This window comes from Embiotoca jacksoni, unplaced genomic scaffold, assembly GCF_022577435.1.
Source record: "Embiotoca jacksoni isolate LCO1_2020_lvr unplaced genomic scaffold, fEmbJac1.0.p SCAF_76, whole genome shotgun sequence".
Classification (NCBI taxonomy): Eukaryota; Metazoa; Chordata; class Actinopteri; family Embiotocidae; genus Embiotoca; species Embiotoca jacksoni.
This window is the reverse complement of record NW_027185432.1, coordinates 282,914-298,769: the sequence shown is the minus strand read 5'-3', so window position 1 is coordinate 298,769 and position 15,856 is coordinate 282,914.

Here is a 15,856-nt window from a genome sequence, read left to right as displayed (position 1 = left end):
ATACTTGTAGTGTTTCCACTTTAAGGTACTTTACACTTCCACTGCACCACATTTGAAAGACAAATATTGTTCTTTTAAATCCAATACATTTATCTGAGTACTTATTATGACACCATTATTTTTTTTCTTTATACAAACTGTATAATTATGGAATAAATAAGCAAACTCTCCCAGGAATAAAATAAAGACACTGAAAGTTTTTAAACATAAACGAAAAACAAAAACAAAATCAAAAGCACAAATGACTATGGAAATATGAGAGTTTTTAAAAAGTGCTACATTTGATTACGTATTCATTCCCCAGTGAAGAAACATGTGAACGATAAATTCATAGCAGAAACCCAGAGAAGGCTATAATTATATTATGTCAATAATTAAACAGGTGAAGGACAGTAGCTCTTTGGTGTCCTTTCCCTCTCGGTCTCTCTCCCTCTCTCTCTCTGTGTGTGTGTGTGTGTGTGTGTGTGTGTGTGTGTGTGTGCGTGCGTGCGTGCGTGTGTGTGTGTGTGTGGTGTTCTTAAAGAGGTCAGACAAAAATCACATGGCAGCTTTTTGTTTACTTGCCTGACCTCTCTGTGTGGTGACAGAAAATCACAAAGAGCCCCGTGACCCACAGAATCTGTCATTTAAAGCAGTTGCACAGGCACATGTAGAGGCACATTATCACCCGTTCGTGCATTCATGCATACACACACACACAGTCTCACACACACGCAGCCTGAACCGTGTCCCTATAAGTGAGAGCGTGTCCTTGCTGTGGGGCCTCTCTGTATTGATTAGCTGCTGGTTAAAATATGAGCGCAGAAAGGGGAAACACATCACATTCATTGCCGCCTGTTAATCGATGCGAGGCATTTAATCTATGGGAACCACAGCGGCGGGGGCGAGGTGAGAAGGGGGAGAGTGGGTGGGCGGCGACAAAGAGCAGAGGGATGATGATGATGATGATGGAGATGAGAATGAGGGTTAGTGGGTTGAATGTGAATGCAGCAGCACTGCGTGCCGATGAATGGGAGTGGAGAGGGCAGATGAAAAGGCAGAAATATGCATTTTCTGGGAAAATCAAAAGGAGCCCAATGACAGTGTGACATGAAAAAGTAAAAATATATATTTCCACTTGTGGCAGGTCCACAGCTCGTAAGTCTTAATGCAGAGACACTTCTAGTGATGTGGATATAAAGAGAAATATTTTCTGTTCCATTATTGTAGATTTCACCCATACACATCCACACAAAACAACAACACACAGTGACTAATTGATATTTGCTGATAAATCCAGTGAGATGCTTGCAATCTTTAAAATGTTGATTAAATATGTGTAACATAGAACAACAGGTGAAGCCTTCTGAATCGAAACACACTTTATTGAAGCATCAAAGTCAGTTTGTGCTTTTGTGAGGACCTGATGCAGTCTGAACCATTACCATGACCTTACCCCAGTTACTTCTACACACAGACACCATGACATACTGGTTTATAGCTACAATCCAGACAAACAGTTCAAGAATGACAAAGTTCAGCAGTCCTCAGACAATGTCCGAGAGATGGAGGAGGTGGAGGTGTGGAGGAGATGGAGGGTGGAGGTGTGGAGGAGATGGAGGATGGAGGAGATGGAGGAGATGCAGGGTGGAGGAGATGGAGGGGGGAAGAGATGGAGGAGACGCAGGGTGGAGGAGATAGAGGGGGGAAGAGATGGAGGCGACAGAGGGTGGTGAACCTTTTTTTTTTTTCAAAGGAAGTCGGTGAACTTCGTTTTTTTTTACTGATTTTCGACGAACAGGAAGTGAATGTGTTTGTGTGTTTGTGTGTGTGTCTGACATACTTTATCCCACTGTGTCAACCAACCAAAAATAAACACACACGAGTGAGCCACACCGTTACATGTTTCTTTATGACCGTGACCACGTGTTTGAACACGTGTGTCAGTCTCAACCGATCTGCTGTTGACGTGGAAACGGAAACGTGTTCGACAAATGTGTTATGATGTGAGATGTAACAGGACCCAAACGCAGGCACACAGACTCTGGTATCAGTTCAAAACACAGTCTTTATTGAAACACAGGTGTTACCTACAGTCTATTTCCTCCCGAGTCGGGAGGGCAACTCAACCGACTCGCACCGGGGAGGTGAAGCTGGTAGGACAGCAGACAGGACCACTGGTAGGACAGCGGACAGGACAGCTGGTAGGACCACTGGTCGGACAGCGGACAGGACCGCTGGTGGGACAGCGGGCGGGACAGAGTCTATTTCCTCCCAAGTCAGGAGGGCAACTCAACCGACGATGTTGACGTTGCAAATTTGGTGAACTTATAGACATAAAACTACAAATCTGGTATCCTCAGTGGGAATATTCACTTTAGAGGTGATCTCTGAGATCTGATGAACAAACTTCAAATCCATCAGATTCCTCCATAAAGATGAAAGAGAGTCGACTCCAAACCACACATTCTATTTAAAAGTGTTCGTAGCTTCCGGCTGTGAAACACGAGTCTGATGCAGAAAGCGCCTTGTAAACAAACACACATAGGAAATAAACATAATATTATAATTTGTGTCTTACAGTGTTTACTAGAATCAAGTCAAGTCTGTTTTAATCATACAGCCGAATGTGACCGATTTCTCTCCAGTGGTTTTTAACATTCGTCAAAAAGGCTAAAAACACCGAGCTGAAAATCCTCTGGGAACAAAAAGACAAATTAAAGAACCACACTGCACTAAAAACTACACTTATTAATTGTAAAATTCAAAATGTTTGATGTCTGATTTTGAATGTTTTTTTTTAGTTTTTTTTTTTAGGTCAAATATAAAACTTTTGGTCCAAATCAGCTGTGGTTTTATTGATGAATGAATTCCTCTTTTTGTACATGCTGTGAAGAGGAAGTAAAATGAACTAAAATAAAGGAGATGAGGAGAAACAGAGGAAGAGGAGGGTTGTTAGCAGATGAAATGAAGGATCCTGCTGATAGTAACTGTTTCTCCTCCATTATTCATCCCACAGCTGGGCTGTAAGTAGGTTAAACTTTCACAGATAGAAAGAGAAATGAGGAAAAGATGGAGCTTCAGAGTGGCTGAAACAAAGAAATAACAAGAGGAAGAGAGAGGAAGTGAAGGATGCTTGATGGACAAGATCACAGAGCGTGAACGGAGGAGAGAGAGCGACAAGAAGGGAAAAGATAAAACAGAGATGGATAAATGTGGTGAAGAGATTTTTTTTTTTTTTTTTTTTTTTTTTTTTTTAGTGCACTGGGGGACAGAAAGGAACAAGGAAACACCCACATGCATGTAAAGAGACGTTTATGGTTGACATCACTCGCCATTTACAGCACAGACATGATCACGCAATGTTGGACGGAGGCAGAACATTCAGAACTTGTGTACGAGCACAGCAGGCGTCCTCTGGTGAACTGCAGCTTCAACTGTCAGGTGATCATCCATGAAGTCGATAGCGTCCTCAAAGTTAACATATTGCTAACGGTATAATCCACAAGCTCTCGATATCGTCGTTGGTTTGTGAACGTTATGAAGCCTCCAGTTCAGATTCTGTCCGTCACCACCTTGCTAGTTTGGAGCAGGAATTGACCATATTTGGACAAGCTGGGGGAGGAGCCAGCGGTGGATCTGACTGATTTGATTGGAAACCTGACGATAATACATCCCGCCCACTGATAGCTGTAACCTGACTGCACCACAGGCCTGTCAATCAAACAGACACGCCCCCAAAAACAGGTCTTTTTGAATCTTCTTTTCTAATGAATGAGGGATTATTTTCAGATGGACCTCCAGAAAACTAATAAGAAGAAGTGACTTTAGCTAACAACACCGAGATAACTGATGGACACATTTTATTCACTTTGGATTTGATGAGAGAAGTTGAATGGGAGTCTATGGAGCTGGAGGTTTTTTGGAGCCGACCTCTAGTGGCACTCGGTGGTATTGCAGCTTAAGACACTTCTGCATCGGAACCATTTTTCAGACCTGGAAGCTACGAACACTTTTATATCCAGTCTGTGGTTTCAACCAAAGCACCTGAGATGGTTGAACATCTGTCTGTATGTGTGTCGGTGTGTGTGTGTTCCTCCTCAAGTGTTTAATCGTTGGTGTATCAGAACCACTTTGTGTTAATGTGCTGCTGCAGACTAGAGGCGGTCACACAGTTCACGGCATTGCGTGTCACATGTTGGTCACGGCCAGTATGTACTGTGCATGTGTTTGTGTATGTAGTGTGTGTGTGTGTGTGTGTGTGTGTGTGCGTACGTTATCGCATGTGCTTGTGCGTACAAAGCTTCATTTAATATATAAATAGCAAAGCGTGTAAAGTGCACTTCAAGGCCAGCGGCGTGCTGCGGATTTATGTATATGTTTGTGCCTTCTTTATATATATATAGATACACGATGATGCTTCTGCGGTTTGTATGTGTGTGTGTGTGTGTGTGTGTGTTTGTGTGTGTGTGTGTGTGTGTGTGTGTGTGTGTGTGTGTGTGTGTGTGTGTGTGTGTGTGTGTGTGTGTGTGTGTTGTGCCCTGCCGGTGGTTATCCCTTTGTTGACATTATTAACGGGTCAGTGAGCGGTGAATCCGAGATGTAAAAAGTGCAACACGGAGCTTCTTCTCTGGTTTATGGTTGAATCGTAGCGAGGTGAGAAATGAAAGCTGGAAGTACGCATTTATAACATATTAGTGTTACATATAAAGAACACATTGAAATATAAGTTTGAGGATGCACAGCACAGATGGTGAAGAGCATCAGTATTTGTTCTGACTCAAACCCCATGTTACAGTATATGTAACACAATGGTGGTGACAATCTATGTAATATATGAATACAGAAAAATACATAACACAAAGTCAATAACTGGAAAAAGGACAAAAAAAGGATCCAAGTCAAATCGAATGAAACAAAACTACTGACAGATTATACCATAATTTGCGATCACAAAATAATATTATACTGTACATAAATTCCGTGGTCTTTTACCGTTCAGATATTTCTGAAATCACTTTTAAAAGCTGCATTTATAAACCAACTGTTTGGATTAACTGGGTGCAATGGAGCAAACCGTGGAATGTGTTACAATGAAACTATAAATTAATAAACTTAATCTTCAACATACTCATGGTAAACATACCGAGGTGGATAAAATGTCTTTTTTCATGTGCGACAGCAAGAGTTTGGTTTTCCACAGAATAAAAACAAAGCTCTGAAAATAAATTAAATTCATATTTATTCCACAAACGTCTTCTGATATTGTCGAGACAAGATTACTGATGACTCACAGAAGTGGAGATAAATATCTGAACCAGAAAGATAGTTCAAGAAAAATAATTGTCAGTCTAATTAGTGTTGCAGGAATCTTCAATAATGTTCGTTCAGCATAATTAAGAGGAGAAAAGTGATAATTGTGCAGTAAAAAAAGAGGAAGAGAAGAGAAAGGATTCATCTATAATATATTTATTTTTTACTTTTCGTACATTCTGCAGCTCCCCTTACAGAGTATTTACTGTTGCATGTTGTATGTGTACAACTGGGACATACTGCTTCGTTTTAAAAATGCACCTTGACCTTTGACCCTCTTGGTCGTATCCGTCGTTATCCGCAGCGCAATGTTTGAAGTAAAAAGAAAAAGGATGCGATTTGGAACGAGTATGCTTCCTTTTAATGCTCCTTCTTCTTCTTCTTCTTCTTCTTCTTCTTCTTCTCCTTCTTCTTCTTCTTCTTCTTCTTCTTCTTCTTCTTCCTCCTTTTGTGGGTGGCGCTGATGCGCCACCAACTCTCCTGGCGGCTCAGTCGATGTAACGTATCTTCCGTTGCAAAGGACTGTGGGTCAGAACATCAAGAGTATCACGCTGACCTGCAGAATAAGACTGGATGTAGTAGAACATCCTGGTACTTTTAGGGTCTGATTTACTAAAGGTTTGTGTGTGTAAAATCACCTGCAAACTCCAAACCACCCGCAAAAAAATGTCCTAGCAGATTTACCAACGAAGTGCAGTGAGGATTGCATCTTTCAAATGTGCAATTTTAACACATGTTGTCCATTTTGGGTGTTTGCCTGCATACATATGTAATATTGGGGGTTTCTACCTGAAGTGCTAAATACTGGGAGGTAAACATGCAAATAGAACAATTTATCACCCACAATGATATTTACTAAACCTGAAAGTAGAAATAGGAGAAGTGATTGTTGTGTATTTTAGCACGACTGAAAGGAACGTATTAATCAATATTCAATAATCAGTATTAATTAATTAATGAAAGTGCGCAAATCTGGCGAGATGGCTGCTCTTATTGTGGTAAGAAGGAGACACAGGGAAACCAAAGAATACATAGAACGTGATGGAAACATTTTTGAGATGTCAGGGGGAAAAATTATTCAGACATATTGTTTGTCATCGATGACATTTCTGAGTTGTTGAATGAACTGAATGATGATTGACGGCCAATAACAAGGAGGAGCCACGAAATACTAGCAATGTCAAAGCTTCTTACGACTCAGCATTTTTCTGCCTCTGGGTCGTTCCAGCATATCGCTGCTTGGATATCCCACCAGTCACATTATTCAGGTGAGCTGTCACAGGTGCTAATCTCATATAAAGCGTTTTGTTCTTGTTATATTTATATTTCTTAATTTCAATTGGATCAGATTTCCTTTTCCTTTTCATGGTTGCTCTGTTTTCCATTGCTGGAATCACTTTAACACACAAACCCCTCATTTAAATACAACGATTTGCACCTGATTTCAAAGACGCAATTACACGCAATTAAGTACCCGTTATTTGAGATCTTAGTAAATCAGGCCCTGAGTGTACTACTACGTTTAACATACTATATATTGGGAGACACTAAACCTGTTCCTGGCTGACAGATAGGCTCTCTGTTTCTTACGTGTTCTCCTGTGCTCAGGTTTGTGGAGACATCACAGATCGTCACTAAAAACACACAAAGATCCGGTGCCGATGTCGATGGAGTGACGCAGCTTCCTCTCTGCTCTGTGCAGCAGCAGCAGTCGGATGCTGAGATAAGAACTGATAAAACAGAAGACAGCGTGACACAACAAATGCACAAATTCACTGCATGCACATGAACAATACAAACAGGTAGGAGCAGTCACAACAGAAGAAAGGAACCAAGTGCCTGCCTGCAGTGTATACGGTGTACTATTAGAAATAAACCCAGAAACAAGCCTCCCTTCTATTTATCTGCACTGTGTGTGTGTGTGTGTGTGTGTGTGTGTGTGTGTGTGTGTACCCTTTACGTGAGTGCAGTGGAATAACAGATAAAGCTGAATGTAGTAATTAAACATGACGACTATATGAGTGTGCACGCACTCACACACAACGTGAATTCTCTAGAGCTGCAGGACGAGTGTGTGTGTGTGTGTGTGTGTGTGTGTGTGTGTGTGTGTGTGTGTGTGTGTGTGTGTGTTTGAGGAGCTGTGAGGGCGACAGCACAGCTTTCAGTATAGAATAATATGTCATGCAGGATCCTGTAACGAGGACTACATCTACACATACACGCTTACTTATGTACCTTTTGAAATTAATAAACCACATTTAAAAAATATTTTTAAAAAAAGAGACGTTTCTGCCGGCTTGAAGCAGCAGCACCATTTAAGACCCGTGGATCAAGTCCAAGTCGAGGGATGATAAAAGCACTTAAAGTGATGGATCATGATGTTGGTTAAATTTTAATAAAGTTTTTTTTCTCATCCCTGAAAGCACTTTCCCGTGATTCCCCGGCCCAACCCGTTCCGCAGGTTTCCAGGAGGCCGCTTCGTTTACTGACAGGACTAAAATGGAAGCAGCGCTTTTTCTATTTTCTGTTGCATAACATTTGTTAGAGATGCAGTTGAGAGTTTTTCCATCGAGTTCAACAACATCAGTCATTGTTACTTATTTTTTACAATTTACAGTGTTGATCGGTGAAAAGCTCAAATATGAGTATTTCAGGTTTCACCTCTACATAATTTGCAAATCACCACATTCAGTTTTTTTATTTGCATTTTACACAATGTCCCAACTTTTGTGTTAACAGGATTTTACTAACAACGGAACAAAAACCTACAGTTTCACTTTCACCTCATCAAAACTGTAAATTAGAGAGTAAATAACCTATTAATGAAACCTTTTGCAAAATTCTCAGCTGAAACAAAATTTAATGCAACAGAAATGAAGCGCAAATAAAGCTGCATCCATTTGAGTGACAGCAGCAGCAGGAGTCGTCTTCACTGAGCACGACGCTCTGCAACCTTTGAGAAACGGTTTCTAATAACATAAATCATGTCTGTGCTGCCTCTTCATCTTCTGGGTTTAGGTGAGACCTGAAACAAGAAGTTGCATCACAAACTATTAACCTCGATGGGTCAGATTCCAAATTTCGTGAAACACAACTGGATAAAAAAATTTGCATTATTTTCCACTTGACAATTTGCACTTGACTAAAAAAACTAAAGCTGATCAGAGTGGAAAATAGAAAAAAACCTAATAGAAGTGCGGTTGGAGCAAAGAACATGGGGATAAAAAATAGAGACGGTGGGGTCTGAGAGGAAACAGACAAAGACGAGCTCTTAGCGAGCTGTCTCTGACCCCATTACTACAGCGGGAGTAATGTGGGTGAAAACATGCCTGAGTGTGTGTGTGTGTGTGTGTGTGTGTGTGTGTGTGTGTGTGAGTGTGAGTGTGCGTGTGGAAATATTTAGGTCTGTTGTGTAAGTTCAGTCGTCTCTGCACTGCGCAACTCGTTATACAATGTGTTCATAACTGCAGTCAGTCATCACATCAGCGGTTACGTGTTCGGAGCCGCAGCAGCAAAGATTCTCCTCTTTAATCCAGTGGAAAGGTTGAAATGCTAATTTTCTCTTTGCAGGAAATCTTCCTTTTTTTTGTATTTTAGCGCTTCATGGATGCCCTCTGACAATGAGCCCCCTGTGTGCAGACACAAACATGTGTGCCCCTTGGCTCCCATTCCTGCACATGAAAAGCGGGTCTGCGTGCAAACACTGCCCGCCGCTGCCACTGCGTGGCCTCTGAGTCTCAGCCGGCAGGGGAATGTAGGGGAATCCCGCCGTGTCACAGCTCCCCCATTGTTTCACTCCACCAGTGCTGCCGGCATCCACTTCCCCTCCACACCTCCCGTCATCTGTACCTCGTCACTCACTGCCTTTACTTCCTGGATCTCCTCCTTCCTACCTATAAGCCTCTGTTACTCCGGCACGTTCATCGTATTTATAGTTTGTTCAAAACCACTTGTAGAAGTTCATCACAGGCACCGTCAGAGGTGTAAATCAAGACTGTCCGGAGAGTGAAGGTGGAGGTGTTGGGATGTTGTTATACTCTCATCTTGGTTTTCTTTTTTTCTCTTTATTGTTATGATGCCCAGAGGAGGCCTGTGATGGGAAGGAAAGAAACATCAGATATCAATTAAAATGAACTATGGTAACAACATGTTTCCCAAAACTGAGCATGAGAACGTGCCCTCTATTGAAACTGTTATTCTCTGTTTAAGTGTCATTCAGTTCCAGTTTGTAACTTATGTATTGAAGCAACAACAGGGTGTGTTTTAACGTCATTATTGGAACGACAGTGATGCGTGCATCTTTAAAGCACCCTCCAGTGTAATACTGCGATTAAGAAGTTACCAACTATGCAGAAGTGTCTTAAGCTGCAATACCACCGAGTACCACCTCCGGCTCCATAGACTCCCATTCAACTTCTCTCATCAAATCCAAAGTCAATAAAATGTGTCCATCAGTTATCTCGGTGTTGTTAGCTAAAGTCACTCCTTCTTATTAGTTTTCTGGAGGTCCATCTGAAAATAATCCCTCATTCATTAGAAAAGAAGATTCAAGAAGACCTGTTTTTGGGGGCGTGTCTGTTTGATTGACAGGCCTGTGGTGCAGTCAGGTTACAGCTATCGGTGGGCGGGATGTAGTATCGTCAGGTTTCCAATCAGATCAGTCAGATCCACCGCTGGCTCCTCCCCCGGCTCGTCCAAATATGGTCACTTCCTGCTCCAAACCGCTCCGAACTAGCAAAGATGGTGACGGTCAGAATCTGAACTGGAGGCTTCATAACGTTCACAAACCAACGGGTGACCTCACTGATGGTTGCTGGTTGGGGGGTTCATAGTGTCGTGTATGTCGGGTCGTTGATGATGCTTCTAGGAACACAAAGCTAGAAGCTCCACTTGTGCTTTCCCTGTTATGAGGAGTCACTCCTGTGAAAAGTGAGGATGACGTCACAAATCTGCAGGCCGCCAACGTTCCTTGTTTTCTCGAGATGGTTTTCAGCGTTAGCGTCTTGCTAATAAGAAAGCTAATGTAGAGAGGTGATTATACGAAACGGTCTCCAACCACGAGGTAAACACAGTTAGCTTCTGTCCTAGTTTCTGTTTGTTCCCCTCCTCATATTTCTGTCTATACTGAGGAAGCGCAGACTGATTTTTCTCTCCCATGAGCCACCGCTGCCGATTGCACTTCCTCTTCTTCGGTGGGCTGACGCCTACAGCAGGATATCCTGTGTCAGCACGCGCGTGTGTGTGTGTGTGTGTGTGTGTGTGTGTGTGTGTGTGTGTGTGTGTGTGTGTGTGTGTGTGTGAGGTAATCTAAGCACACGCTTGGATTGTAGACGTCAATCATTCAGCAGCACCCCCCTTCACCGGGGGTTCCTCCTGTTCTCATCCACACAGCAGGACGCCACGTTGTTCCTCAAAAGCATCAGTGCGGCGCTCTCTGCAGAAACATTTAAACTCAGGGAACAGGGAAGACGTTGGTTCCCGCCGGTGACGGAGGCAGCTCGCTAAAAGCTCCTTGAGGTGATTATACGAAACGAAAGGCTCCCCGAGGAAAAATAAACTCCTCGGCTTGACGTGCGGTCGGTCGGCTGTCTGTCTCTCCTGCGCTGTGTCTTCGTCTGCCTGACTGCCTCCCAGCTTATCCGTCCATCCTCACGTCTGTGTCAGTCAGAGAGACGGAAGCAGAAGGAGGAGAAAAAAAGCAAAGAAGAAAAGAAGGTTTGATTAATTATTGAGGAATCTGACACATCTCCTTTTATTCTTCCTCTGACCTAAATAGCAAACCACCTGATCCTGGCTCCAAAACAAACCCATTGACATCCAGCTCGCCGTCTCTCCGCTGCCGTGAGCGCGGCTGCGTGCATGTGTTGCTTCGTCTCATCGAGTCAACGTGCACACGAGAACCAACGAGACAGAAGAGGAAAAAGAGGCCGAGATGAGAGCTGATCTTTCTGCTAATGAAACCAACCACCCCCACATCCCACATAATCTGCAGTGTGTGTGTGTGTGTGTGTCAGCACAAACTAATGTACATTCATGTGCGTCCATGTGAGGCATTAAGCGTCTGTCAGGGGGCCCCAAAGTATGCTGGGATAGAAAGGAACGTTGGGTCAAAGGGCAAACTGACCTCCCTCATTTCTCTCTGTCTCACTGCCTCCATCTTTCTCTCCTGTGTGCATCCATCTCTCGCATCTCTGTCTCACACCAATAACCTCCCCCGCCTCCTTCAATGAAAAGCAACTCAATTAGTGTCAACCGGTGAAGTTCGCTCATTTGAAGCGAAGACATTTTCTTCATGGTAGAATAAAAATGTGGCCACAGCAAAAAAGACAAAACTAATAAAAAAATTTAAAAAAGATGTGTTGCTCTATATGTCAGAAATTCCGTGTGAAGATGTTTGAAGCGACATTATTGTCTTCGAAGTCGCCTCAGTTTCTGGATTTTTGGAGATAATGCGGAGAGAAACAGAAAAAGTGAGACACAGATCGACCGGGAATCAAACTACACTGAAATGACACGACGTGCAACCGAACACCCTGAAAACAGTCATCTACAAACGTTCAAATTACTTTTAAATCAAAAATATTTCTCTTTTCATTCAGCTTTTATTTCAAACCTTTGAAGTGAGACAAACATTCGGTAAACATTTCATTTCATACACGTCGCTTCCTGTTAAATGAGGCCGAACAGTGCTGCAGGAAGAACAACATTTTGTGTTAACTTGGGACATTTTCTGATGTCAAGAAAGAAAACCTGCCAGTTTCTCAAATTTAGCAACAAAAGGAGTCATCTGCTCATGCTGGTCCCATACCAGGAAAATATAACAAACACTAGAGTTATATTATTTGTGTCCATGCTGCACCAACTTTTTTCTTGCCCACCTCTGCTCTCCTCTTCCTGTCGCTTTCTCTCTCTCCTTCCTCGTTTCTCTACCTCTCTTAATGAGTCTTTGTGAGGGACAGGAGCCTTTTAGCAGGGAGAGGAGGTAATGGCTTTGCTGATGACTGCTGTTAATGTCTTTGGGCTAATGGCCTTGGCCACCGCTGATGATAACCATGAACTAATAGCATGAATGACAGATAGCCCGCTGCTCTCAGACTCACGCTCTGTATAAAGAAGAGATAGATGGTCTCAGGGGAACAACGAGGAAGTTAGTCCCTCTGAATGTAGCAATAATACCCAGAGGAGCCATCTTTATTCTGATTGGATATAAAGATGGGGGTGATGTAACTGGGCAAAACAGTGTGTACAGCCACTTGGCTATAATCTGACCGTTTGTATAGCAGCCGACCAATCACAGTAAGTTTTCATGATTACCACGTTTACTTTGGACATAAAGATTCATTTTATGGAGAGAATCTGCAAAACTGAATGTAAATTAATATGTTTAAATAAGTAAAGTTATGAAAATCTTCAGGGTCAAGATTGTTGACATTGTTGAAGATAAAACAACTAACTTTCGCGCAAAAAAAAAGATAACGTGTAAAACAACAAAAATGTGATGCTTATGTTTGTTTGATACTAATTCAAAGAATGTTAGTTTCCTTATCAATCACCCAGAAATATGCTGCTTATTTTTCATTGCGTGAAGTCACACGGTTCATGTGCATCACAATTAATTTGCCAAGTTTGTTTCAGTTGAGCTCTGTCACATTTTGTTTTTATCTGTTCACCCACTCAGTTCAAACTGTTGTAAAACTGTGTTTAATCATCATTCAGGTACTTTTACATCTTTGAAATCTTCATAAACACATGTCTTACTGTTAATATTACTGCTGAACATTGTCCAAAGCACCATATGTTGTTATGGTTCATTTCAGACCATAACAAGCTGTCAATATTCTCAGTTCATAGAAACAGCAGAGGAGATTACATTTGAAGTATGAAATCTTAGCTTTTAAAAGTTGGCAGCTGTAATTTCCATCTCTGGTTATATTTCTAATCATTTGTCTCTGATCTCATCACGAGCGATGATGTCACAAATCCTGATCCCAGCTACAGTATCGAACTCTGACTGTCATTGTAGGCAGGGAAGGTCAAACAAAGTGGGAGGGGAAGCTGCTGCAAAGAAGTTACAGATTGTAAAACGTGCTTCACACACATTCGACCTGACAGCCCAGAAGATCTCTACAATCTCTATCGGACCTCATGTGAGATATGATCACCGTCTCCTTTTCTGTTCCTCAGTTATGGAGCTGAATGATGGACAGAAACGTGTCCATGTAACAGTGAGGTTGACCTTCGACGTTTTTGATAAAAGATGCAACCCTGTGCCGCGGCAAAATGGGAAAAAGACACACCATCCACTGCAGCAAAACATGAAACAGACACGCCGGTCCACTACAGCAAAACGTGAAATAGACACGCTGGTCCACTACAGCAAAACGTGAAATTGACACGCCGGTCCACTACAGCAAAATGTGAAATAAACACACCATCCACTACAGCAAAACATGAAATTGACACGCCGGTCCACTACAGCAAAACGTGAAATTGACACGCCGGTCCACAACAGCTAAACGTGAAATAGACACACCATCCACTACCGCAAAATGTGAAACTGACACACCGGTCCACTACAACAAAACGTGAAATACACACGCTGGTCCACTACAGCAAAACGTGAAATTGACACGCCGGTCCGCTACAGCAAAACGTGAAATTGACACGCCGGTCCCCTACAGCAAAACTTTTTGCAAAAACAAATGTTTGGTTTAGGAAACAAAAAACAACTGCAACAAAAGCATTCTCACCTCCAGGTTTCCAACCTCATCAATCCACATGTCAGTCTATGACTAATGCTACCAAGGCCCCACTCCTGCCCTCTAATACTTCCAAAAAGTGTCCTTTGTTGTTTCTGTTGCATGACCTTGGTCACATGAAATTTACATGCGTGGAGATTTTATGCTTTGCCGTGATACTGGGTTGCAGGATGTCTTCCCTTATCTTTTACTCCTATTAGAAATTTTTGTGAATTTGTTTGTCACGATTAGTGAATAAATTGTTGAGTTATGGACAGAAACATGTGGTCACAGTGACTGTTGGCCACCAAAATCGAATCGGTTCATCCATCAAGTAAACATTCGGGCCAATTTTAAAGAATTCCCTCAAGCTGTTCTTGATGGAGGGACAGATGGAAGTACTACATATTTCATAGTTTTTCAAACCTCCATGTTAGCTTAAAAAATGTGTAAAAGATGAACGTACAACCTAAATAAAGATCAGGACTGAGAGCTGGATGTCTGGAGCATTGTCAGAATGTGGATCCCTAAATATAAACATAACTGTTTTCCTATAGTGTGGCAGCTCGTAGGACATTCCTGTGAAGGATGCCCGGCCAGAATTACCTTCTATAAGGGAAGCTCCAGGATCATTAGAGCAAATTGTTTCCAAGTCGAGAGAACAAGGTAATCAGAATCTTTCTTTACTTACACGAAACGCTTTTACAATATCCCATCTGTCCACGAGCAGGTAGCTTAAAAGCAGCGGCTGATTTATGAGATATACGTGTGATGCTGTGTGGAATGCGTGATGTGAGAAACCTCTCACAGGGGCGACTTTTTCATCTTAAGAAGGTCATCCGGCGTCACGATGAAGAAAAGTCGGAGGCCAGGCAGAGCAATGAAGAGCTAAGCGTCCCGCAGAGGCCAGGCCACTTGATAGAGACACACCATTACAGTGACATACAGTCATTAGCCAGCTCAGCTTTTTGCTGCCAGCCCAATATGTGCTGTAGCAGTTAGCATTCAGCTTGCGTTAATGGGGTAATTCCCATTCAGCTGGGATAGTAGCCTGATGAGCGATGTGTCCCATCTACAGTCAGCTAGTGTAGCAGCCATGCAATAATTTTCCCACTCACTCTCGCATTAAATGACACTCAGTCTTTGCCAAGAACATACCCCCACTCCTCCATTTTCCTCCCGGCCCTAAATCACACCTCACTGTCGCCATTACATACCTCAACCGCTCTCTAAATCACTTTCCCCTCTACGTTCCTTTTCTCCTCTACTTCACCGAGCCGCACTTCTCTCTCGTGCCTCATAAACGCTCCTCGAACTTTTTCCTCTTCGTGGCAGCTCGAAAACTGGCTCCTGTTAGAAAATAACAGCGGAGCACTTTTAAAACGTTGTTTTGTTGTCAGGATGTAAGAGGTCAGATTTGAAGGAACCTGAATGACAGCGTCATCAGAAAGATGCCAGCTTTGGTTTCAGATGCCGGGTGAGTGAACATGAAGTTCAGGGTTCCTTAAAAAAAGAGAACACAGTCAGAAAAAAAACATTATTTATGTAATATGAATATATATTCATCTAGCAAATAATGCATTCTGATTAAATTGATTAATATACATTACACAGTAATGTATGTATACAAAAGAACTACATAGCTTATAATGCACTAACCCAAAAATCATCCATAATGTCCCTGATTCTGTTATGTATTATAATATATTATGAAAAATGTTTGACAACACATTCAGTTTACACTGATGAGCTAGATCAGTGCCGTGCCAATTACCAACCCAGTATCACGGCAAAGCGTGAAATAGACACACCCTTCCACTACAGCA